The sequence below is a fragment of the Apium graveolens genome, unplaced genomic scaffold, assembly GCF_009905375.1.
Source record: "Apium graveolens cultivar Ventura unplaced genomic scaffold, ASM990537v1 ctg7710, whole genome shotgun sequence".
NCBI classification, from domain to species: Eukaryota; Viridiplantae; Streptophyta; class Magnoliopsida; order Apiales; family Apiaceae; genus Apium; species Apium graveolens.
Genome location: NW_027420562.1, coordinates 29510 through 56891, shown reverse-complemented (window position 1 = coordinate 56891; position 27382 = coordinate 29510). Strand labels below are relative to the sequence as shown.

Here is a 27382-nt window from a genome sequence, read left to right as displayed (position 1 = left end):
CAGACACCCGAAAATTACTGGAATAGCAGGACTGGATTGAGGTCGAAACCTCGACCAGGAACGAGGTCAAAGGAATCAAGCATTTTTTAAAAATGGGGATTAAAAAACACAGAAAAAACCCTGGTCGAAGATCGACTAGGATCCTGGTCGAATTCCAGGTCGTGGATCCTAGTCGAAATCCTTCGACCAGGAAGCATAAGAATCAAAGAATTCTCGAACAGGATCCAGTCGAAGTATCGACTAGAATTCTAGTCGAAATCCTAGTCGATAGACTCAAGTCCAGAAATAAAAAAGGGGGTATGTATTCGACCTAGATCCAGGTCGAAAGTTCGACTAGGATCCTGGTCGAATTCCAGGTCGTGGATCCTAGTCGAACTCCTTCGACCAGGATTGCAAGGCTGCCCCTTACTTCGACTAGGATCCTGGTCGAAATTTCGACTAGGATCCTGGTCGAAAAGGGCTGGAAATCTGAAAAATCCCAGAAAATTAGGGAAAAATCCAGAAATTAAGGATAAATCCCAGAAAATTAGGGAAAAATCCAGAAATTAAGGATAAATCCCAGAAAATTAGGGAAAAATTCAGAAAGTAAGGATAAATCCCAGAAATTAAGGGAAAAATCTAGAAAAATAAGGATAAAACCTAGAAATTAAGGGAAAAATCCAGAAAGTTAGAGAAAAATCCCGGAATTAAGAGAAAAATTCCTGGAAATTAAGATAATTCCTGAACAAAAGGAACAATCGTTGTAAACGTGTAGGTCACTCCACTTTACGCAAAAACGAAACCCTGCAAGGGAATTAACAGACTTAACTTTTGCGAAACCTAATCAATGTTTCCCAAAAGTTGGGGGGCAAATGATAGGGATAAATAAATCCTGATTGTATAATTAAATATTGTAAGGTATGGGCTGCTGGGCCCAATAAGAATGTATGACATTCAGACCAGAAAGGTTAACATGCTGATCAGGCCTGATGGACCAGATCAGGCCTGATGAAACAAAAAAGGCCCAAAAACCCTGATTATTAATTAATTTCGTAATTAATTAATAAGGGAAAAATCAGCTATTGAGAAGAGTCCCGATAAGGATATAAATCCTTACAGATTAGCTTCAAAGGGACCTAAAAGGATAAGGAATCAGTTTCCTACTATCTAGGACTACAAAGTCCATTCTAATTATAGACTTGCCCACCAAGCCTCCTATACCAAGTCCAATTAAAGGACTCCCAACATCTATATAAGGGGCCTCACCCCACACATCAGAACTACGTTTTTTGGCTTGATTCTCTAATTCATAGAGATACGTAGGCATCTCGTAAAGGCAGAATTAAGCTACGAAATACGAGAGCAGCCATTAAAGGCCTTGAGCTCCCGAATCTTAGTAATAAATACAGCAAATAATAAGCTGAGTTTTTTATCCACAACAGTGATCATCAAGAACAAGGAGCATCATTGATAGCAGGCTTAACACTTTTTCCAATGTCAACTTGCCCCATACAGGTTAAGGTCTGCAATTCTTTTTAATGTTAGTATGTTCAGTCAATTTCTTATTAATGTTAATATAGGTTTTAAAAAATTATTTGATGACAAAAAGCGATACAATATGTTTACGGTTAAAAAATGTTTCCCCTGCCTTGTGGTTGTCAGGTCTTAGGGTTCCAAAAGAATGATGATATACAATGTCTTTTAGGAGGTTGAATGCTGCTGAATGCACTACCATGTTTACAAGAATAAATAACAGTTTTACCCAATTTAAAATGCCCAGTTTTATAAGGTACAAATGCTTTAGATTAGAAACTTATGAATTAATCAACTATATAAATTATTGGGTGAAATACAAATTTAACCTATTTTTACATAAAATTGACAAAAATAACTCATTTCTGAAAAGTTTGCCAACTTTAGCCGATGGGATACCCAACTGTCAGTGGAGTATCCACTTTATACAAGATACCCAACTGACAGTGGAGTATCCCATATATGAAATACCCAACTATCAGTGGAGTATCTTATACAAATTGGGATACCCAACGTATTCAATCGGCCAAAATTGGCCACTTTTTTCAGAATGACTATTTTTGTTAAATTTTTTCAAAAATATGCTATTTTTGTCATTTTTTCTAAATTATTTTGGTGATCGACAGATAACTTAGTGCATGTTTGGCATCTCATATTTTTAGTCTTCTGGGCCAAAAGCCCATTTTAGTTTTGGGTGGGCTGTTTGGCAAAATAAGGGAACGTGATTATTTACCCCTTTTTACTTCAAAATCTAAAAGTTAGGATTGTTAACATTGGCTTTTCATTTGTCATTTATCTATTAAGCTTTGTTATCTTCTTTATTTTCTTCAATTTATTAAATAAAAGGTGAAGTTTTACATTTGAATTTTATATTCATGTCTCAATTTTTGTATTAGTATTTTAATTTTTTATACTACGAACCCAGTAGCTTCAAAACTACTATTCCTTCTGTTCTCTTTAATTTTTTATATTGGAGGATGGAGACTCGATACACACTTTAATACTCTTATGAAATGTATTTGCATAATTTTTTAATTTTTTTCTAAACAAAAATATAATGTTTAATTTTTTATACAAAAAAAAAAATTTTAAAATGAATTTTGGAACTATACTTTATAGTTGTCTTAAAATACGTGTCAAGTATTTGAAAAAAATGTAAAAAAATGAGGGAGACGGAGGTAGTACTATTTTCCAGGATTTTAGGTAAATGTTGTATTTGTTTTTAACCTTACCTTTTCATTTTTAGTAATTTGTTTTTAATATTTGTGTTTTAAATTTTGTCAAATTGAAATTTTTATTCAAGTATTTAATTATTATATTAAAATTTTAATTTTTTTTAAAACAATTAAACTTATAAGTTATGATTTACCCAACACTTCAATAATTTAAGTAACTTATAATTAAAATTATCCAAACGCTTAAATAACTTATAAGTTATTAAGTTCATGTCACTTATACGACACTTTTCAACTTTAAGTCAGAAGTTACATATTTTAAGAAATCTCAAACGTGCCCTTAGTAGTAGACCTGACAATTCGTTCGTGTCGTATACTTTCGTGTCGTGTATTTTCGTGTTTCGTGTACTTGAATGTTAAACTCAAAATCGACATGTTTAGCGTTCGTGTACATTCGTGTTCGTGTATTTTCGTTTCGTGTCGTTTCGTGTCGTGTATGTCGTGTTAATTGAATATTAATATATATTAAATTTAATATTAATATAAATTAAAATATAAGATTTTTAGATAAAAAAATTAAATATATATTTAGATCTCAATTCTATACAATATAATAAAATCAAATTATTTTAAAAATAAATATGCATACATTTATTATAATTCTACATATATTTATAAAAAATATTAAAATTCAATTATAATATTCATTTATGTCGTATACTTCGTGTCGTGTCGTGTACTCGAAGGTTAAACACAAAACCGACACTTGATCGTGTATTTTCGTATCCGTGTACTTTCGTGTCGTGTACTAAAAATACAACACAAATACTAAATTTTCGTGTTTTTTCGTGTCGTGTAAGTCGTGTCGTGTCCAAAATTATCGGGTCTACAAATGATAACTATTTGATTGCTGAAACGTAAAGGTAATGCAATAAAAGTCCTGTGCTAAATACCAGCATGTTATTCTTGACATACATTATTGCAGTGTAGAATGTATAATTTTTTGGAATTTGAAACATTACAGTCGTATCCAATATATAAGAGCATCTAAGTTCATTAGGTAAACTTGTTAGCTAAAATATCATTAGCTAAAATTTTGTTGAAACTGTAAGGATTTATGCTCCAGTCGTATTAACTATATTAATTAGTTATATCTAAAATATTATTTTAATTTTAATTTTAAATATACAGTTAAAATTAATTTCAGCTATTTATATTTAATACAATTGAAAATAAAACATATATTTAAATCAAAATATTTAATGACAATATTTTTATTTTTTTATATTTATGAAAATATTTTAAATTAAATATTATAAAATAAAAAATTATTACATTTATAAATACAATAACATATTTATAAATGGAAAACATAAAATTAATAAACATTACTTACATATATATATAATTTTTAAATTTAGCATAGTTTATTATAATATAATCTTATAATTTTTATTTTAGTTAATAATTCAATAATATTAAAAAAATTATTTAAAGTAGTATACTATTTATTATAAAAAATATTTATAAAAAACATATGACAACATTAGGTTAAACCATATTTTAAGCATGAGAGCTGACGTGTATTAATTTAAATGATAAGAGTACATTCAACAAATATAGCGTGCCCTTTTTCATCATAAGAAGATTTGATTGTGTTTGTTTAACAGCAAAGGTCATGTTTGACAGCAAGGGTCAGGTGCTTCATTGGTGTCCTATGTGCAAAATGCAAAAATAAAAATAAAAATAAAAAACCATAAAAAACTGTAAGGTTTCATCTTTCTCACTAAAGTTAATGTCTCCTCATTTTATTCTGATGTGAAAAAAAAAGAAGAAAAAAAAGAAAGGAGAATTTTTATATAATGCACATTACTATATTAAAATTATTTTTTCGGACGCGCGATATTTTCACCTAATTATATATATATAAATGAATCGTGAATTTAAAACATTGTAAATCAATTCCAGTTCTATTAACAAATATTGACATATTATAATATTTATAATTCATTTTTACAGAAAACGGATTTCATATTTCCATTAAAGTTTTAAAAAAACTCTAAAATCATTGTTAAAACCCCAAACCAAATTACGAAATTTTAAAATTCAAAATCGATAACTTGCCTTCCAGTGTACTCCGGAGTCCCACAATCAACTAACATTGCCCCTCCCTCCAACTTCCCCTTTTTCACCAAACCCTAATTTAACAATTCCATATCATCATCATCATCATCATGAACTCAAATCAAATCCAATTCAACATCATTCCCACATGCTCCATCTCATTTCCTCAACAACCCATAACCCCAATTTTTGTCCAATGCTCGGAATCGAAAACCCGACCCGACCCAGTTTTTTCAAACAGATCAGTTCCTGTTTTTCACCCCACAGAATTCTATTCACACTCCTATGGATTCTCGCATTCTTCTCCGTGTTTTTCTGGCGACAAAATGTTGTTGATCGGTTTTTAGTTTTCCCCGAAAACTTGCCGAAATTCCGGCCGGCGGTGTTTAGTTTGACGGAGTTTGGTGGCATTGGTGATGGGGTTAGTTTGAACACTGAGGCTTTTGAAAGGGGTGTGTTTGCGATTTCAAAGCTTGCGAAGAAAGGTGGAGGTCAGCTTAATGTGCCTGCAGGGAAATGGCTAACGGCGCCATTTAATCTTACTAGTCATATGACTTTGTTTCTTCATCAAGATGCTGTTATACTTGGTATTGATGTGAGTCCCCTTTTATGCTTTCAGGATTTACTCATATTGTGCTTTTAATTTAACTATGTTGATTATGCAATTTTAGTGCCAAGTATAAAGCTCTTTTACATCAGCTTAACTATAACTTTATGGTGCGCTTAATTTTGGACCACCGTTGAAATTCCTCTACTTAACGTTTTACTTTTTCTCTCTCTTTGCATCAACTGCATTATCAATGTATACAATATGAATGTTCGGATGATGTCCTTTTTGGTAGATCAAAATCAAATTAGGTTAAATTAGCTAATTACAATAGTTGTCATTTAACCTGTTTTAAGTAGTTGTGTAGAAGAATGATATAATAATAAGTTAATAGAGGAAGCTGAACCATGTTTGCTTTAGGCTTTAGCAATGAGTGTGCCTGCAGTTGGTTGGCTAAATTTCAAATTATGGATTGAGGATGGAATTTTTTTTATGTAACCTTTGCTTTGATTAATTGGTAAAACCATTCTATAAAGGAAAGTATTAAATGCATTCATTTTGCTACATGCATTTTCTTGTATCAGAATTACGTGTTATGGATAAAGTGCCTGTCAAGCTTGTACGATGATGTTTCTAAAATGTAGCTTTCTTATCTCCATTTTCTATAGGATGAGAAGTACTGGCCTCTAATGCCTCCATTGCCCTCGTATGGATATGGGCGTGAACATCCTGGTCCCCGGTATGGCAGTTTGATACATGGGCAGAATCTCAAAGATATAGTCATTACAGGTCAGCATTGTAACCATCTCTCTTTAAAGAATATTTACCTATTATTCTACAAGTTGCAGCAAGTACCTTAGCCCGGAAGATAATGAAAAATATTGACATCTGTTATTTTCAAACATAATAGGCTCCAATTAGTTATAATTGGAAGGAATGGAGTAGAGGTTGAGCTGGAACAAATTTATGAAGGAAATTAAAGGAAGAGCGAATACCAATTAGCGGTTAGAGATGTACATTTTATTAGTGGTCGGAAGGAAATCGATGTATGTATATAATTTAATCGGAAGATTTAGCTGTTTTGGACTTGTGACACAGATGAAGGTATAACCTTTTTCATAGAAGTCTACTTAAAAGTTTAATTAAATCCCAATCCACTCCTTCCGACCAAATACAGCACTGGTATTAAACCTCAAGAATGTACTTGCCCTTAAATTTATCAACCATTCCTAGTGAACAAGCATTTTTGTCTGTTGCGTTGCCTAATGATTTGCAGTAAATTTAATGATATTTGATCAAGGAATCAGATTTGCAGATTAGGTTACAACAAGAAATAAAATTTCACTCTGCCTGTACATGCACTCTTTTTGTAGCTATCTTCTTCTTTTTTTTGGCAATTTTTTCGGTCATTTGGATAATTAAAATGAACGTCATTCAACTTACGATAGGATTCCTCTGTGCCACTTAGAACCTGATAAATGAAGATTATTTTAGAGACGTATCTGTTATTGTGTTAAGTTCAAACTTCAATCCTCTCTTAAGCGTTTATGTTTGTGTTTAGGTGCATGCACATGTGTGAATAAGATAATTATAATCAGTCAATTGATTATAATGTGATGGATTAATTGTTTTGAACCTCTAGTTATGTTTTCATACTCTTGGTAACAGGGCATAATGGTACTATTAATGGTCAGGGTCAATCATGGTGGAAAAAATGTCGACAAAAACTTTTAAATCACACAAGAGGCCCGCTTGTGCAAATTATGTGGTCAGCCGACATTCTGATTTCTAATATAACTTTGCGTGATTCTCCCTTTTGGACGCTCTATCCATATGACTGCAAGAATATTACAGTTAGAAATATGACAATCCTAGCTCCAATCTTTGCAGCACCAAACTGACGGTATAGATCCTGGTAAGTAATTTATGTTGGTCTGTTGTAATGTTTGATTTTGTCATTTAGCTACCATGATCTCTTAGCTAATTAGCTCATTTTACAGAGAAGATCATTGTTTACTTGTTTAGTCGTGGCTTTTTGTTTATAAAGTTTGTATCTCAAAGAACGAATACTATTACTTTGCAATTGCTGAAATAGTTGTTGGAAACCAATTTCTAAGGCTAAAAGAGCGTTAGGCTTTAATTGATATTGTTATTGATGTCTGCAAATACAGTATTACCAGATGCTTGCCTCTTAAATTCGTTATAGAAGCTCTTCATATTTTCCTAGAGTAAAAGAAGTGTTGCAGAAGTTATTTTCTTAAGTAAAGAAGTGTTGTACTATGAAAGAAGTTAGTTTATTTAATGGTTGCTGAATGCTATTCCTCCGTTTTGTGATGGTCAGAACAGATTCATGTGAAGATATGATAATTGAGGACTCTTACATAAGTGTGGGGGATGATGCCATTGCTATAAAGAGTGGTTGGGATCAATATGGGATCTCGTATGGGCGTCCATCAAAGAACATTCATATCCAAAACCTTATTGTTCGCTCTATGGTCAGGTAAATTTTTGTCATTTAAACTTAGTTTCGTGCATGAATCATTTTGTTGTTGCATCAGTGTCAGGCATTAAGTTAGGAAAACTTAGTGGCATCTGTCTTTAACATGTGCGCATTAGCAGGACAACAGCTAGAATCAAACTCTTAATTGGCTCAAATATTAAAATAAAATTGACAGGAAACCTTTTAGAAACAAAATGAATCATAAAATTCGTGCCCCCTAAAAGAATGTTATCTCAAGTGACTTCTCTCTACCAGTATACATGATATCTTAAAATCTATCACAAGATGAAGGTTTGAACTTTGAAGCATTATTGAATATCTTGGAACTTAGCCTCGAGTCTTCAAAGACCACAAAATGTGTGTAAACAAGTTTTTCATGTTCTCAAATGTTATCCAGTTTCTAGTGCCCGTACATCTTTCTTCCAATATAACACAAGCCTATGTTGGCTGACATATAACAGTGCTGGCATATCAATAGGCAGTGAGATGTCTGGTGGAGTGTCAAATGTCACGGTAGAGAATGCCCTCTTTTGGAATTCAAGACGTGCTGTTCGTATTAAGACAGCTGCGGGGAGAGGAGGATATGTCCGAGATATCACCTATCATAATCTTACATTTGAAGATGTCCGGGTCGGAATTGTTATCAAGACAGATTACAATGAACACCCAAATGGAGAATTCGACCCCAGGGCTCTCCCAGTGCTTCAGGATATAAGTTACTCGTCAATCCATGGGAAGGGAGTCCGCGTCCCTGTCCGGATACAGGGAAGTGACGACATTCCTGTACGAAATGTCACTTTCCGGGATATGTCAGCGGGAACCACAGACAAGCAGCATATATTCCAGTGTGCATATGTTGAAGGTCGAGTAATAGGTTCCGTGTACCCTGCACCTTGTGACAACCTTGATTTGTATAATGAGCATGAACAGCTCGTGAAGAAGTCCACGTCCCAAAACATATCAGATATAGATTACAGTTTTTGATGACATTGCCTTGCAGAGAGGTCTTAGGAAGTTCCTTCAGTGATGCACCTGTTGTTTGTATAGTTATTAGTTAGCCAAAATTTCTTTCATTTACTTTGCAACTTTTCATCTTACAGAATACACAAGTATCAAAATAAAATTTTATTTGTGAATATCCTATCAAAATGTATCTAATATGCCTACAGGCTATAAGATCAGAGATGCACGTATCAGAAACATAATTACGCGTGTGAAATATATTGCAAAACACGTGATTTTCCGAAATACGTGTTATCCAATAGCTGTGATGGGAGAATGCAGATTTCCTGCATAGTATTAAATTTAGGGTTAAATTTAGGGGTGAGTATTGGTCGGTTTGGGCGGTTTGGAGGGTTCAAACCGAACCAAATTAGCAGTTTTCCTAAAGTCCAATCCGAAACCAAATCGTTATGTAAAAAAACCAAACCAAATCAATCTGTTTAAAACGGTTCGGTTCGGTTTGGTTTCGGTTTTAACCATTTTTCTATAAAAAAAAGTTAAAAATTAAATTAAACTTGAACTTGTAAATAAGAATCGAAAGTTTGTCTCATATATAGAATTATATTTTCTATTATAATCATATTCAAAAAGAATATATAAAAATTATGACTTTGAGAAATTAACAAAAGTTAGGAAGACGAGAAATATGTGATCAACTCTCATATTTTTATTGAATAAAAATAAAAATAATGAAAACATAACACATACATAGATATTAATATCTTAGAATAAAATATTAAGATTAATTCTTTTATATGTTTTAGTTTACACATATGTTACAAATTATAAATTTATTATTAATTACACATTATTAATATATGTATATTAATATTTCATTCTAAATATGCGGTTCGGTTCGGTTATTTCGGTCGGCTTGGAGTTAAAAACCGAAACCAAACCGAAAAAATTCGGTTTTTAAAATATCAATCCGAAACCGAACCAAATCGTTAGTAAACCGTAAAATTCGGTTTGGTCAGTTTGGATTGGACAGTTTCGGTCGGTTTGGATAATTTATACTCATCGCTAATTAAATTTGTACTCGCTGATATTGGGGTCACCCAAGTTTTTCACGTGTCTCCGTGAGTCGCACTTTATAAAAGTAAATTCAGGGGGTTCTTGAATGTTTATGGGTGCTTGTCGGGCCTCTGTTTTCAACATGGGTGTATTATCAACCCTACTGTTTGAAAAACTTTTTGCTTGCTACAATTTTATGATGGAGCTATCAAGTAAAATCACTCCCCTAACATGTTACTAATATTTTCGAATAGTTGATCAATTTGAACTTAATCTTGACTGATATTCGTATTTTTCTCAAGCATATAGGCTTCAAACTTTGGCCTCTTGGAATTATATGAAACCAGTCCCATTTTTAACTGTTTTTTTCCGTTGTGTTTAAGAATACTTGCACTATTTAAAAGTGAATGTTTTATTTGTGAAAAGAATAGAAACGATATTTCGGCTAATCTCTTCTATATATAATAGCACAACAAGAAGATAATATTTTGAAATTAAAAATTTTCATTAAAAAGACTAAACTATCCCTATTTTTAACATTTATATAAAAATTGTGTTTTGTGGGAATCGCACTCGAGTTGCTTCATTCTTCTATACAACCTCATACCAATACACCATAATATCACATATTTTTTTATCAAACATTATGTAAGTGTGTTAAAGAAATATTTTATTTAATTTTAAAGATAGCTACTTGAATTCTGCAAAAAATTGATAGTTACTTGAATATTTGTACAATTAATTTTAAAGAACTGAATTCCAGATATAAAGTTAAGCATAGTACATAAATGGATTATTATCTTATTTATTATTATTTTTTAGTTTGAAAATATATCTCATATATTTTTAACATATTTTTTATTATAAAAAGTAATTAAAATGTACACATATAATTTTTAAAGAAAATATTGAAAATAGAATCGCCTATATATAAATAATCTAGATTGGTATTAAATATTTAGATAAGTTCGAATTATAATGATTTAATGAATTTTAGTTTATTTTGAATTTGAAATCAGAATTTGTCTCATTGTTCAAAAAATACTCGAAATTTGATTACATGACTAGCCGAAAAACATTGTCACATTCTACGTTTAGTAAATTTAAATTACAAGTTCGACGAAAATATCTTACCAATAATGTGAATTTTTTTGATATCTTATATTAATATAAAGTAATGTGTTTGAGGTATTTATAGGATCAAGTCAATTGTTTATTTATATTAAAATTATTAACTTCACTGGTAGCGCAATAGTGTTTTGGGACTTGTCCCGATTTTAAAAATATTTGAAATTTGATATGAGATCTCACGAGATTTTTTAAAACTATGATGATATATTAAATATTTTTCATTTTTCACTTTAAAAAACTAGCATTTTAAAAGAATTATTTTAGATAAACAATATTTATTGATCAAGATAATATTGTACAAATATTTTGAATTATTTTAATATTTTGAATTATTCAAATAAAAGTTATATCTAGACTATATTGTAGCATTTAAATCAATACATTTTATACTATTTAAAAATATATATTGTTCAATAATTTGAAGGAATTAACCAGTTAAACTAATATTTATAAAACTTTATCAAACTGAAAAATATTTAATTTTAGGAAAATAGTATAAAATATTATCAAATTTTTATATGAAGAAATATTAGAGTTGTAATGAAAGAAACTTAAAAATAGTTTAAATAACAATATAATTACAATTTTTCCTTCAAATTCTTGAAAAAAATCATGAACATCAATAATAAGTCTTACAATATAATTTATTTTTATGTTACATGATTGATACTCGGTCGCGTAAAAAACAGATATGGATTGTTTGTCAGTGATAATTTGAATATCATATATAAATTATTGCAATTTAGTTATTACATAATTTTAATTTTTGAATAATTATAAATATATGTTATTTAAGTAACCAATTGTCTCACTAGATATTAATAATGATTATACACGTACATAAATCATATATTTCATATAAATAATTGAAACCATCGTAATTTCCTAAAAAATGTAACATACGATAATTCACATGCTAACATAGACACATATAACTTAATCTTATTTGTTAAGAGTAGTGTAAAAACATCAACATTTTTCCAAACATACATACGTTAAATTTCAAAAACTAACATTTTTAATTAAAATCAACTTTATATTAACAGTAGTGTAAATTTTATATTATTTTATTATGATTGCAAGTAATTTTGAATTCAGTATTCATTTTTTTATCTTTTTAAATTGAGTAAGTTAATTGTAAGTTAATTGAGAACTCAGTAATAATATAGACCGGTTATATTTTATTTAAATAAAACTCAAAATTTTTGGTCAACTCTGTATTCAAAACATACCAACGACATTCTACATATTAAGTTTATTTGTTTCATTTCAAACTTACATTGACTAACCTATTTACATTCATTCATTAAATATAATTATACAACACAAACACGAAATATATATTTTTCTTAATGAGCTATATTGGAAACGCTTTGTAATTTAGTAATGTCTTGTATAAAAATGATACACAGATAAATACGTTAGACATTATACTACATTTACAAATAAGAATATAACTAAAAACATTATAATTACATGCATAAAAAAACTCAAGAAAATAACCCATGCCTCGCACAGGTTATTATGCTAGTTGAAGATTATACATGAATAATGAATAAGTGGGTAAGAAATAGAGATTGTCGGTCCATATATTTTTAGTCTTACCTTTTTTGCTAATTCACTGGCTTAAATTTTTATTTATCTTGTTATATTATAATTTTAAAATATTTATATAAATATATAATAATTATAAATTTATAATAAAAAATAATATAATAACCTGTGGTCGTAGTTTAGTAAGATTAATATACTATATCTAATAGTTTAATAATTTAGGAGTTTAGCGGATATATAACACTATTTATTCATATTTTTTAATAATATAAGTTGGTGTTATATTTTAGTAGGATAAGTAGATTGTGTGTAATAGTTTAATATTTTAGTAGTTTAGCGGATATATAATACTACTTATTTATTTTTTTAATAACCAAAATTAGGGAATAACCGTTGAACCAAATTATACCTCATTCCGGTTATTACAGTATTATAGATATAGTAATAGTTTAATAATTTAGTAGTATAGCGGATATATAATACTATTTTTTTTAATAACCTAATTTAATAACCGTTAAACCAAATTATACCTCATTACAGTTATTATAGTATATTAGCTTAAATCCCGTGTGATGTACGGGTTTCTGTTAATATTTAAATTTTTTATTTATCCTGTCATATTATAAATTTAAAATTATGTATATAAATATATAATAATAATAATAAATTTATGAAAAAAATAATAGGATAATGTATGCTCGTAGATTAGTATGATAAGTATACTATATCAAGTAATTTAACAATTTAGTAGTTTAACGGGGATATATATAACACTATTTTTTTAATAATAGGATAAGCTGTGGTTGTAGTTCAGTACGATAAGTAGATTATGTGTGTAGTAGTTTAATAATTTAGTAGTTTAGCGAATATATAATCCTATTTATTTATTTTTTTAATAATCAAAATTAGGGAAAATTATACCCCGTTATTATAATATAATATAGATAATATAGATTACACACGCACAGGTAAAATGAGTTGACCAAGAGTCGAACTTTTAACATCTCGTAAGTAGAACAAAAACTCAATTACGGCACCAACTATTTGTTAGTCCCATTTTTAGTCTTCTGGAAAAAGAAGTGGGGGAGATGTACCATGAAAGTAGTGCAAGCAAGGCAAGCAACCCATGCTGTTCGAGTTAAATGCATGTGATTTGCCTCAAACATGTGGTTTTTATTTACTGCTGCTGCTTTTGTATATATAATTTTAAACACAAATATTGTTATGTAACAACACCTGTAGTGTTGTCTTCTTCCATAAAATCGAGCATAAAGAGACAAGAAACACTATATTAATCTGTTAAAAGAAACTTAATTGCGCACTAATCTTATATTAGTATGTGGGAGGGAGGGACAACGAACATAACAAACATGCGATGCAACACTCAACCTTGCTTACACAGGCTCCTCTTACCTCCGCCACTAAATTTTGATGCGCTTAGTGTTAGAAAAATTGGATTTTAGATCATAGTTTTATTATATTCCCGATCATAATTCTAAAAAATCTAATAATTGAAAGTTATTTTATGATATGTGAATTTAAACTTTCATATATGGTTTTAAAAATTTTACTTAATAAAATTCAAAGAGAATGTGACATGAAGTTAACTTAAAAAAGCTTTTAAAAAAAAGAGTGTATTTTTTGTTTCACATTTGAAATAATTAAAAGGGGTATAGGTTTTATATGGTATCATGGGTAGTATACAACTACTAAGGTGTGTAATGGTCCATTGTGTTGTTGTGCTTCACGCGCATACACGCGTGCTGCCGTCCCGGACCGGGTCGAAGACCGATTTGGGCGAATGTCTCGGCGTCTCGCGTACGCGAGACGACCTGGGCGAGGATTTTAATTATTTGTGATTTAATATTTTAAATAGAACTAGCATAATAACCCGTGCGAGGCACGGGTTATTTTCTAGAGTTTTTTTATGCATGCAATTATAATATTTTTAGTTATATTCTTATTTGTAAATATTGTATAATGTCTAACGTATTTATCTGTGTATCATTTTCATACAAGACATTACTAAATTACACAACGTTTCCAATATAGCTTATTAAGAAAATATATATTTCGTGTTTGTGTTGTATAATTGTATTTAATGAATGAATATAAACAGGGTCAGTGTACGTTTGAAATGAAACAAATAAACTTAATATGTAGAATGTCGTTGGTATGTTTACAAAGAAAAAGTTAAAAACTAACATATATGTTAAATACAGAGTTCACAAAAAATTTTGAGTTTTATTTAAATAAACTATATAACTGGTCTACATTATTACTGAGTTCTCTATTAACTTACAATTAACTTACTCAATTTAAAAAGATAAAAAATGAATAACTGAATTCAGAATTACTTGCAATCATAATATAAAATAATATAATATTTACACTGCTGTTAATATAAAAGTTGATTTTAATGAAAAATATTAGTTTTTGAAATTTAACGTATGTATTTTTGGAAAAATGTTAGTTTTTTAACACTACTCTTAACAAAATAAGATTAAGTTATATATGTCTATGTTAGCATGTGAACTATCGTATGTTACATTTCTTAGGAAATTATGATGATTTCAATTATTTATATGCTAAATATCTGATTTATGTACATGTATAATCATTATTAATATCTTGAGGCAATTGATTACTTAAATAACATGTAATTATAATTATTCAAAAATTAAATTATGTAATAAATAAATTACAATAATTTATATACGGTATTTACATTATCACTGACAAACAATCCATATCTGTTTTTTACGCGACCGAGTATCAATCATGTAACATAAAAAATAAATTATATATTGTAAGACTTATTATTGATGTTCATGATTTTTTTCAAGAATTTGAAGAAAAAATTGTAATTATATTGTTATTTAAACTATTTTTAAGTTTATTTCATTACAACTCTAATATTTCTTCATATAATAATTTGATAATATTGTATACTATTCTCCTAAAATTAAATATTTTTCAATTTGATAAAGTTTTATAAATATTAGTTGAACTGGTTAATTCCTTCAAATTATTGAACAATATTTTTTTTTCAAATAGTATAAAATATATTGAATCAAATGCTACAATATAGTATATGTATAACTTTTATTTGAATAATTCAAAATATTAAAATAATTCAAAATATTTGTATAATATTATCTTGATCAATAAATATTGTTTATCTAAAATAATTCTTTTTAAAATGCTAGTTTTTTAAAGTGAAAAATGAAAAATAAATCTATTTAATATATCATCGTAGTTTTAACAAATCTCGTGAGATATCATATCAAATTTTAAATATTTTTAAAATAGGGACAAGTCCCAAAACACTATTGCGCTACCAATCAAGTTAGTAATTTTAATACAAATAATCAATTGACTTGATCCTATAAATACCTCAAACACATTAATTTATATTAATATAAGATATCAAAAAATTTCACATTATTGGTAAGATCTTCTCGTCGAACTTGTAATTTAAATTTACCAAACGTAGAATGTGACAATGTTTTTCGGCTAGTCATGTAGTCAAATTTCGAGTATTTTTTTTGACATTAGGCCAAATTCTGATTTCAAATTCAAAATAAACTAAAATTCATTGACTCATTATAATTCGAACTTATCTAAATATTTAATACCAATCTAGATTATTTATATAGAGGCGATTCTATTTTCAATATTTTCTTTAAAAATTATATATGTACATTTTAATCACTTTTTATAATAAAAAAATATGTTAAAAATATATGAGATATATTTTCAAACTAAAAATAATAAAATAAGATAATAATCCATTTATGTACTATGCGTAACTTTATATCTGGAATTCAGTTTTTTAAATTTAATTGCACAAATATTCAAGTAACTATCATTTTTTTTGCGGAATTCAAGTAGCTATCTTTAAAGTTAAATAAATATTTTTTATCACACTTACATATTATGTGTTTGATAAAAAGTATATGTGACAAAATGGTATAGGGGTACGATGTTGTATAGAAGAATGAAGCAACTCGAATTCGATTCTCACAAAACACAACTTTTATATAAATATTAAAAATAGGGTAGTTTAGTCTTTTCAATGAGACTTTTTAATCTCAAATATTATCCCCTTGTTGTGCATATATATAGAACAGATTTATTTATCAGTTTGGGCTTGGTTATTGTTGGGCTGTGTTCGGTTGCTGAATTGGGCTAAGTCAGTTCGTGAGTGGACTTAGTCAAATTCGTTTGATACATTAAACCTGATATATATATAACTTTGTAACTGATAATATCTCAAATTAATATTAATTCTGATATAATAATGTGAGTGATAAATGTAAAGCTGTTACAATTGTAATTTAAATTCAAAATTTATCGGTTTTGATTTATTTTTAATTGTGCAGTTTAATTCTTATATTAATAGAATGGTCAGTTACACTTAGTATCTACAATAAATAGAGGACTAAGTAGCTGAGTTTGTACACAACACATATACATTCTTTTCTCTTCTTTGCATTCTTTTTTCTCCTAAACACAAGTGCGAGTTGTTGTTTGTTTTTTTTTGGCGACTGAGGTGCTAGTCGAGGTGGAGTTTCTTGTTGCTGTGAACATATAACTCCGAGCTGTTTTATCCTGTGGAGACATTGCAAGCAACCCAACGCAACAGGTGGGAGTAATTATCTCTTCAAGAGCAGTCAGGGTTTCGAGTAAGGCCTGACGACTCAGCTGTAATTTTTTTGGTGTTTTTTTTATCTGTTGGCTACCATCTTTTCCAGTCTCTATATCACTCTGTTAAAGCTATGGTTACGGTTACAATTTTTGTTCTTTCTTCGTTATTTTACTTACTGATATGTCTATTATTTACCTGCATGTTTTGTTGCTTCAACTGTTATCTTGGCTTTGTCTTGCTAAATACTTGCTAAATACAATATATAATTGCCTCTATATTACTGTAATAGTTAGTATTATTTCCAACAATTACAAATAATTTGAAACCCAAATTATTTATATATAAGTTACTTGGAAACCTGATTTTTTTGTAAGCTATATAAGTAAGTCCATATCTGTTTGGGTAATAAGTTATTAACAAACTGGATTTGAAACATGTTAAGCCTAGACTTACACTCCGACGATATGGAAAAAATTCCATAATTTCAAATGTTTCATTGCTTTCCAACACATTGTTATTTTAATTTTTTTTTGCTAATTATTATATAACACGAATACTAAAAATTAAACTCCTGATATTCCGTAAGGCGTACAAGAACTTAATTACTTTAACACAAATTATTGACCATTATTATTTTACATTGTTATTCCGCAATTCAGATACTTTTATGCTAAAATTCAATTTCCTCCTCCAAATATAAAACGAGGAGCTAGTCATAAAGCTAGCTAGGCTCACTAGACGGATAATTGGCCGTTACTTGAGGGAGAAAAACATTAAAGATGAACTAAAGTTTAGTTAAGTCAAATCAAGATGCTTAAGCAAGTTTTCTACGTCTTATCTTTTGTCTTATTTTTTGTGGTGCACCAACTTTGACTTTAAACCCAAGCAATAATCATTGTAAATTAATAGTAGGAACTAAGTAACTCAGTTATCTACTTCGAAAATAAACATTGTAAAGTTAAACGTGTTATTGAGGTATAGGATAAGACAAATATATTGGTACTAATATTACTGGCATTTCCTTCAAGTTGGTGAGTTTCCAGGAAGGTAACAATTATTTTCTGCCTCATATTTTAATTAAATATACAAATGGTGTAGCAGATATAAAAGTGGCACGTATAATTGTGTACATTAATAAAACATATATCACATTTACCCGGTACGCATTCAAAATGTAGCTGCTACGGGTTCTCTAACATTAAAAAAAGAAAGAGATTTCACATTCTTTCCACTATTTGGAGTTAGGGCAAGATTTGTATATATCTTATCTTTATGAGCCACTATACTAATTTTATTTGGTGTGTATATATATACATACTTATAATTATAAGTATACTTAATTACTGTTATTGTTGAGTTCCCATTATTATTATATTATCGATTTTGAGCTGTACAGATTAATTTTGGGCGCATTTCAAATTTTTTCATTCTGATATAATTAATTGATTGATCTATATACTAAATGATTTTTATTATCTACTAGATGCGATATTTAAGTTGTCAATACCCGATAATTTTCCCCTTAAATCAATAACCACAAATAACATGATCTTATTCACGCGATAAACTAATCTATATCTTGCATCACCGCGATTTACCACGTAGAACCCGCCGCTTAACACCATCAAGAATACTAACAATTTCGTGTTCTCTTGCAGGAGACCACGAGTTCGACTCCTAGTACGTCCGTATGTGATTAAATATTAAAAAAGCATTCTGACACAAAACATCCAACAGATCTCCAATCGCCCCCGAGAGACACTCAAAGCAATACAAAAATAAAAGTGACTTGTAACATTTATTAACAAATTATGTACTATATTCTATTATAATATTTAAATATCATACACAATTACACAGACAAGCCTAAAATATTTCTTAGATTTTTTTAGAAACAAGCAATTTTCGAATCTAGAATAACAAATTTTCATTGTTTCGGGTGAATGTACAACAATGTATCCAATACAGTACATAAACCTGCTTTAAACCAGCTATAATGGGTATATTTTGTTCGTTAGAGCAAGTCCAATGGTGAGGTATATCTTGTGCTATATCTATATTATAGCTCAAAATCAAAAAAATTCAACTCCAATGTGCTAAATTTGGTGCTAAAATAGCATATTGCTATAGTTGGTGCTATATTTAGCACAAACTACAGCAATAGCTATAATTGCCACCTCATCAAAAAGTAAAAAAGTGGAGGGAAATGAATAAAAAAATAGATTTATATCTCAACCTATTCAAGTACATGAATGCACATATATTCATTCATCATCCAGTTTTCTTTACAGTGATTAATGATTTTTTATACAAAATTAAAAACATGCAATGTTTATTACAAAAATTTAAAACGATGCAGCTTTACCGGAAAATAAAAAAATACATTTAATTTTATCAGAACACCAACCATCCACATTTATGCCTCACACCCACCTTTGCTATTGCATTCAACGTCTAACAAATTATTTTGTAGACTATTTGATAAACACCTCTATAAATATATATGCAAGACTGATCAGCTAGAACCAAAATACCAACAATGTCCTCTCAGTCTTCTGCAAGAGGAAAATCATTCACGGCGGAACAAGATGAAGCAATATGCAAATCTTATTTGAGCATTACTGAAGATCCAATCTTAATTGAATGTAAGTGGTTGAATTTATGTTTAAAATAATAGGGTAGTTGAGAGTTGGTTAAATTTGGCACAAGATATAGCACCAACCATCGGAGATGTGATATTATTTTAGCACCAAAAACCATTTTTTGGTGCTATATTATAGCAATATCTACACCTATTTTTAGCTCACCATTGGACTTGCTCTTAGGTGGTATACGACCCAATATAATTTGATATGCCTCACCGAAACATGTATATTTTAATGACTATAATTGTAATTAAAATAAACATATTATTATTACTCCCTTCGTCCCTTCTAATTGTTATCATTTCTGGGATAGTGTCTGGCACACATTTTAAGATTAAGAAAAGTATAGTTCTTTAACCTTTTTTAAAATTTATTTTTCTGAATAAAAGTTTAAACATTCTATTTTTATTCAGAAAAAAAATTAAAAAAAGTTATAGAACTATACTTTCTATTCATCTTAAAATGCGTGTCGGACCCTCTCCGAGAAACGATAACAATTGGGAGGAACGAAGGGAGCATATCCATGTACGAATATATTTATTTTAATAAATTTCTATTTTAAAAGTTATTGTATTTACACAAAATATGTTTAGTTATGGATAAAAATGTGGGTGTATTTGTTGCGTGTTTTAAAAATCAAGTTTGATGAGTTTTGAGCTGTAATGGCTGCACTCGTGCTTAAATTTGCGCTCACAAGATGCCTACGTATCTTGGTATATGTCAAGGATCGAGCCAAAATATAGTTCTCGTTAATGCCCTTGGAGCAATGGCGGAAAGAGCACACCAAGGTCATATTGGCTTATTCGTCTTTCTTCGAGGAGTAAGTCTACAACGTCGTTCTAAGTGATGGTCTCATGGCTTGTAGAGTTTTCACAGCTTTGTGTTGCTTAGAGTTGTTTGCTCCAAAATGTGATATTAGGTCGATAATGGCTGGAACTTTTGTCTGAAACCTGTCTCTGAAGTTGAGGAGTAAGCCCATTAATGTCTAGAATCTGGGAATTGGAGTATAATTGGGTGATTTGGTGGGCAAGTCTCAATCTTTGTTTGAAATTTGTAGTCTTAGAAAGTAGGAATTTTATTCCTTGTATATGTTACTTGCAGGCTACTTCTTGCAGAAGTAGTTCCTTATTAGATCGCATTTACGAGGCTGTTTAATAAGCCCGTTTATTAAATACAAAATTAAATAATTAGGATTTTGAGTCTCATTAATGGGACTTCTCTTTGGACCAAATCAGCTCTCATTAATGCGACATTAATTACGCGATTAGGCTTATTTTTAACCCATATCATTTCCCCCCAAGGGAAACCTGTTGAGTTTTCGTGCAAGTTAAGTCATTTCGTGCCCTTTTCAGGTATTGTTTTCAGCGTAAAGTGTGGTGCGACCTACACAATTACCACGATTAGCCTCATTCAGAGCTTCATATTTCAAATAATTTCTTTTAAGCATGTATCCTTGTATCGTATTTTTATTCTCTTGGAAAATTTTCAAAATTTTTCAATATTTTTATGCACATTTTCCTATTTTTTAGTAATTTTCTAGTACTCACAAGAACTTTATATAACTTTTTCTAAATTTGAGGAATTATTTGGTACTGTTAGGTCACACAACACTATAGAAGGGGGTTGAATATAGTGTTTATACAATCAAACCGATTTAGAACACAAGTATGTAACAGTAATCAAGTTTATTCAATATAATCTGTTACAAAGTAGATTAAACTACTCTCTCAGTGATGAACAATATCACTAAGAGTAGGTTACAATAAATAATGTTCTCGTGAATGATAACACATATAGTGTAAACCCTAAGCTGTGTTTATATACACAGTTACAAGATATCTTCTAATTGATATGAAATATAAGTCTGTCTCCTAAAATATATCAATCAAATATTTTCTTCTACAAGTCTTCTAGCTGTCCAACTCTTCATGCATATCTTCTATTGTTTTAGTCCATATCATCTCCTGTAAATCATCCGCATTCCTTATCTGAAGTACCCGCACTTAAGTCCTGAAATAAATCCTAACGGCCTTAAGTTATGATATAAGTTCTGACTTCAATAAGTTTTGATTTCCAGTAAGTCCTGATATTAAGTTTTGAAACTAAACACAAAAGATTAGACATGACATCACAAATATAAGACAATCTGTAAACACTGATCATAAAGTCTGATGCATGAGAACAAAAACTAAACAGATTTTGAGAAAGAACCTGAAACCATTTCAAGTTCATTTACCAGTCTTGTAAAAGTAGCTTCACATAGTGGTTTTGTGAAGATATCTGCTAGTTGTTGATCTGTTGGGACAAAATGCAATTCCACTGTACCTTCCATCACATGTTCCCTTATGAAATGGTACCTAATGCTGATGTGCTTTATCATTGAGTGTTGAACTGGATTACCTGTCATAGCAATAACACTTTGATTATCACAGTAAATGGGTATTTTAGAAAATTCTAACCCATAGTCCAGTAACTGATTCTTCATCCAAAGAATCTGTGCACAACAGCTTCTTGCAGCAATATTCTGCTTCTGCAGTTGATGTGGAAATTGATTTTTGTTTCTTGCTAAACCAAGAAACCAATCTGCCTCCAAGAAATTGGCAGCTTCCACTAGTGCTTTTCCTGTCTATTTTGCATCCTGCAAAATCTGCATCTGAGTAACCTATTAGCTTAAAATATGATTCCTAGGATACCACAATCCTAGATCAGCTGTACCATTGAGGTACTTGAAAATTCTTTTCACAGCTATTAGATGAGGTTCTCTTGGATCAGCTTAAAATCTTGCACAAAGACAGGTAGCATACATGATATCAGATCTACTTGCAGTTAAATAGAGTAAAGATCCAATCATACCTCTGTAGTTAGTAATATCTACTGATGATCCAGTATTTTTATCTAACTTGGTTGCAGTGGCCATGGGAGTTGATGTAGTAGAACTGTCTTGCATTCCAAATTTCTTGAGTAAATTTCTGGTGTATTTGGATTGATTTATGAAAGTACCTTCTTCAGTTTGCTTGACTTGAAGTCCCAGAAAATAGCTCAACTATCCCATCATACTCATTTGATATCTTGACTGCATTAACTTGGAAAATCTTTCACAAAGTTTTGTATTTGTAGAGCCAAAGGTGATATCATTAACATATATCTGTACCAATAATAAGTCCTTTCCATGGTTGAGGTAGAACATAGTTTTATCAATTGTGCCTCTGGTAAATTCACTTTCCAGAAGGAATTGAGCTAAAGTCTCATACCATGCTCTTGGAGCTCGCTTAAGGCCATAAAGTGCTTTGTCAAGTCTATAGACATGATTTGGAAATTTTGCATCTACAAAGCCTGGAGGTTGTTCAACATATACATCTTCTTCCAATTCTCCATTGAGAAAAGCACTTTTCACATTCATTTGAAAGACTTTAAACTTCTTGTGAGCAACATAAGCCAAAAAGATTTTTATGGCTTCCAATCTAGCAAATGGAGCAAATGTTTCATCATAGTCAATACCCTCCTGTTGAGAGTAACATTTAGCTACCATCCTTGCTTTGTTTCTTGTAATTATGCCATCACTGTCAATTTTGTTTCTAAACACCCATTTTGTGCCAATAATGGATCTGTTCTATGGTCTTGGCACTAGGGTCCAGACTTTATTTATTTCAAATTCATTTAACTCTTCCATTGCTTGCACCCAATCAGCATCTTGAAGAGCTTCTTTCACTTTCTTTAGTTCAGTCTGAGATAAAAAGGAATGATAGAGACATTCATTTGTTGTTGCAGTTCTAGTCCTGACACCTGCTTCAGGATCTCCAATTATTAAGTCAGGTGTATGTGATTTAGTCCATTTCCTTGCAGATGGAAGTTGATCTGTAGAACTGGATCCTCCCCCATGATCCATGCTGTCTCCATCAGTATTTTCTGATGTTCCCCCTGAAGTTTGCTATATGAAATTTCAGAATTTGAGTTGGATCCTTCAGGAATTGAAGAATCAGAGTTTTCAGAATTATCAGAATTGGCTCATCAGAACTTGATGAATCAGAACTTGAAGAGCCAGTGAAAGGTTCTGATGCTTCTTGAGAGTCTTGAGATGTGGTATGATCATTAGCTTGCTCCCCCTGAACAGGTGCATTTTCCTTTGGAGCAGTTACCACAGTTTCAATGACATCAGAATTTAACCCGTCAGAACTTACAGAATCAGGACTTAGGTTATCAGAATTTACAGTATCGGAATTTACATCTTCATTTTCAAATCTCAGCTGATCATGATAATTGAAATCTTCAAGTCCAGTTATCTTTTTATTATCAAAAGATACTTTGATAGATTCCATGACAACCCTTGATCTTAAATTGTAGACTCTGAAGGCTTTTGTAGAAAGTGGAATATCCAACAAAAATTCCTTCATCAGCTTTTAGATCAAATTTTGACAGCTGTTCAGGATGAATCTTAAGAACACAACACTTGCATCCAAATACATGAAAGTATTTCAGATTTGGTTTTTTTTGTCCACCATCTCATATGGTGTTTTTTCCATGCTTGTTTATGAGTGTAGCATTCTGTGTAAAACAAACAGTCTGCACAGCTTCATCCAAAAATAGGTTGGTAGCTTTGCTTCATCAAGCATGTTCGTGCAGCTTCAATAAGAGTCATGTTCTTCTTTCTACAAACTCCATTCTGTTGTGGAGTTCCAGGTACAGAAAATTCCTGCTTTATTCCATGCTCTTTGCAGAGCTCTTTCCATGATTGAATTCTTGAACTCAGTGCCATTATCACTTCTTATTATTTTAACTGAATCTTTGACTAACTTATCCAGCTGTCTGACATGATCAATTAGAGTAGATGCAGTTTCATTCTTCTTGTGCAAGAAATACACCCAAGTGTATCTTGTGAACTCATCCACTATAACCATAACATATTTTTTCTTTGCAATGGACATGACATGACTGGACCAAATAGATCAACATGCAGTAAGTGATAAGGCTCAAGAATTGAGGATTCAGTTTTGCCCTTAAATGAAGATTTTCTTTGTTTTGCCTTTTGACATGAGTCACAAAGACCATCAGGAGCAAATACTGATTTTGGCAGTCCTCTCACAAGATCTTTCTTTACTAGCTCATTTATGTTGTTGAAATTTAAATGAGAGAGTCTCTTGTGCCAATTCCAGCTTTCTTCAATTGATGCTCTGCTTAACAGATTAGATTACAAAACCATCAGAATTTGTTAAAGTCTGGCTTCATATATGTTAACCATGTCTGTAACCTTTCAGAACCACTTTGCCTATAGAATTACTTACAACTTCACAGTGTTCTTCAAAGAAATCCACATGATAACCTCTGTCACAGATTTGACTCACCTTAGCAATTATGTTAAGTCTTGAGATAAGAGCTACTGTTTCAATTATGAAATTCCCAAGATTGATATTGCTATATCCCAAAGTCTTTCCCATGTTGCCATCTCCATAAGAAACTCTGGGCCAGCTTTCTCCACAAAGTCTGATAGCAGGCTTATTTCCAGTCATATGTCCTGAACATCCACTGTCCAGAATTAGGATGTTTTTCCTGTTGCCCTGCAATCACAAAGACCACTATTGGTTAGTTTAAGGACCCAGACTTGCTTGGATCCTTTGGCCTTTTTAAGTTTTTTAGCATTTGCAGCGGATTTAGTTTCAAAGTTTATGCTAACATGCTTTTTATCAGACTTTATATCAGACTTTGCATCAGAATTTATACTAGAAGGAATTACACTAACTTTCTTTAAAGAAGGTTTTATTTGATAATAATCATAGTAAAAACTATGATATTCCTTACAAGTATAAATAGAATGCCATAAACTACCACAATGAAATAAGGAATTTTGTGGTTTAAACCTAACAGACTGACTCTAAAGTTCTGATCTAGGAGGTAACGAGTTTATATCTTTATTTTTCCTGCAAAAGAAGCAAGATGGTTAGAGTTTCCATAGTTATATCATTTCTTTCTAGGAGCATTAGGAACAGGCATATAATTATTGCTTTATTCACACCTTCCTTTTCATTCCTATTTTCCTAGCTTCCTTTACCTTGCTCACATTTCTAATCTCTTTCAGCTTATGCTTAAGCTGCTTCTTTTTCCATTAAACCTATGTTACTTCAGTTGGTTTATCCTGTTTTAATTTGTCAGAAGTTGACTTTTCTTTGTCTTCTGTTTTAGAATCATTCATCTATCAGATTTTGACACATCAGTTTTTGCAACAAATTTAACAGGATTTACCTTTGGCTTTTCAGCTTTCTAGGTAAAGTTTGGTTTAGATGATATAGTTTCCTTTTCTTCTTTATCATCTAGATAACCTAGTCCTTCTTCCAGAGTTAGTCCAAGTCTTGATTATCTCCTTTTCCTTTTCCAGTTTAGATTTAAGAGATTTATTCAATTTTGGCACTTCATCTCTAACATACAAAGCCTCATCTCTTTTTTTCTGAGTCTGATGAAATATAACTAACTCTTTTTCTAAGTAATCATTTCTGTTTCTAAGAGCAAGACTTTCAGATGTTAATCTTTCATTGGTAAAAGTCTAATCTCAAAAACTAATGAACATGGTTTAAGATATAATCTCAGCTCAGAAATATCATCAGTATGAAAAGCAAGAGTTGAATGAGGTACCTTTAATTCTGATGCAGTTTCGGAACTGCTATCAGCATTTGCCATCAAAGCATAGTTCACCACTTCTTCAAAATATGAAGTTTCTGCCCAGTTTTTTCTTCTTTGTGATAAGTGTCTGTCCATTATCACCTTTTCCTTTCTTGCAGTCAGGGTACATGTTGGCCTCTTTCACCACAATTATAGCATTTGACATTTGAGTTGTCTCTTCTGTCAGACTTTCCTCCTTTGCCTTCAGACTTTCTGAACCCTTTCTTTTCAGAACTTCCACCTTTCCTAGAGAACTTCTTGCCCTTTCTGAATTTCTTGTAGGCTATCTTTATGATACCCTTTACCATAAGAGCACATAGTTGCATCATCTCTGCATCAACATCCACTTCAGATAAATTTTCAGATTTTGAATCATCATCATCAGAATATGATGACTCTGAATCAAATTGTATGATGAGAGCCTTTCCTTTGCCCCTCTTTGAGACAACCACTTTAGGAGATTCCTCCTCAGCTTTAAGAACAACTGTCTTTGACTTTCTTCCATGCCTTTTGCTCCTTTGATCCATCTCAAGTTCATGAGTTTTGAGCATACCATAAATTTCATCAAGAGTAGTTTCAGCAAGGTCATAGTTGTCTCTTATGGTAGTAGACTTCAAATCCCAATTTTCAGAAAGAGCTAAAAAGAATTTTAGATTTGAATCTTCAAGATCATATTCCTTGTCCACCAGTGACAGATCATTCAAGAGTTTGGCAAACCTGTCATATAAATCAGTTAATGATTCATCAGTTTTGAATCAAAGTGCTCATACTCTTGAGTGAGTATAGTCTTCCTGTTCTTTTTGATGGCTTCAGTTCCTGGCATCTTGTCTCCAAAGCATCCCATATTTCCTTTGCAGTCTTGCATCCAATTACCCTGTT

General features: G+C 30.7%; 1 pseudogene; it reads left to right on the top strand.

Moving 5' to 3' along the window:
* The first annotated feature begins 4806 nt into the window (after positions 1-4806).
* On the top strand, positions 4807-9014 carry LOC141704326 (putative polygalacturonase; annotated as a pseudogene).
* Positions 9015-27382: the final 18368 nt, after the last annotated feature.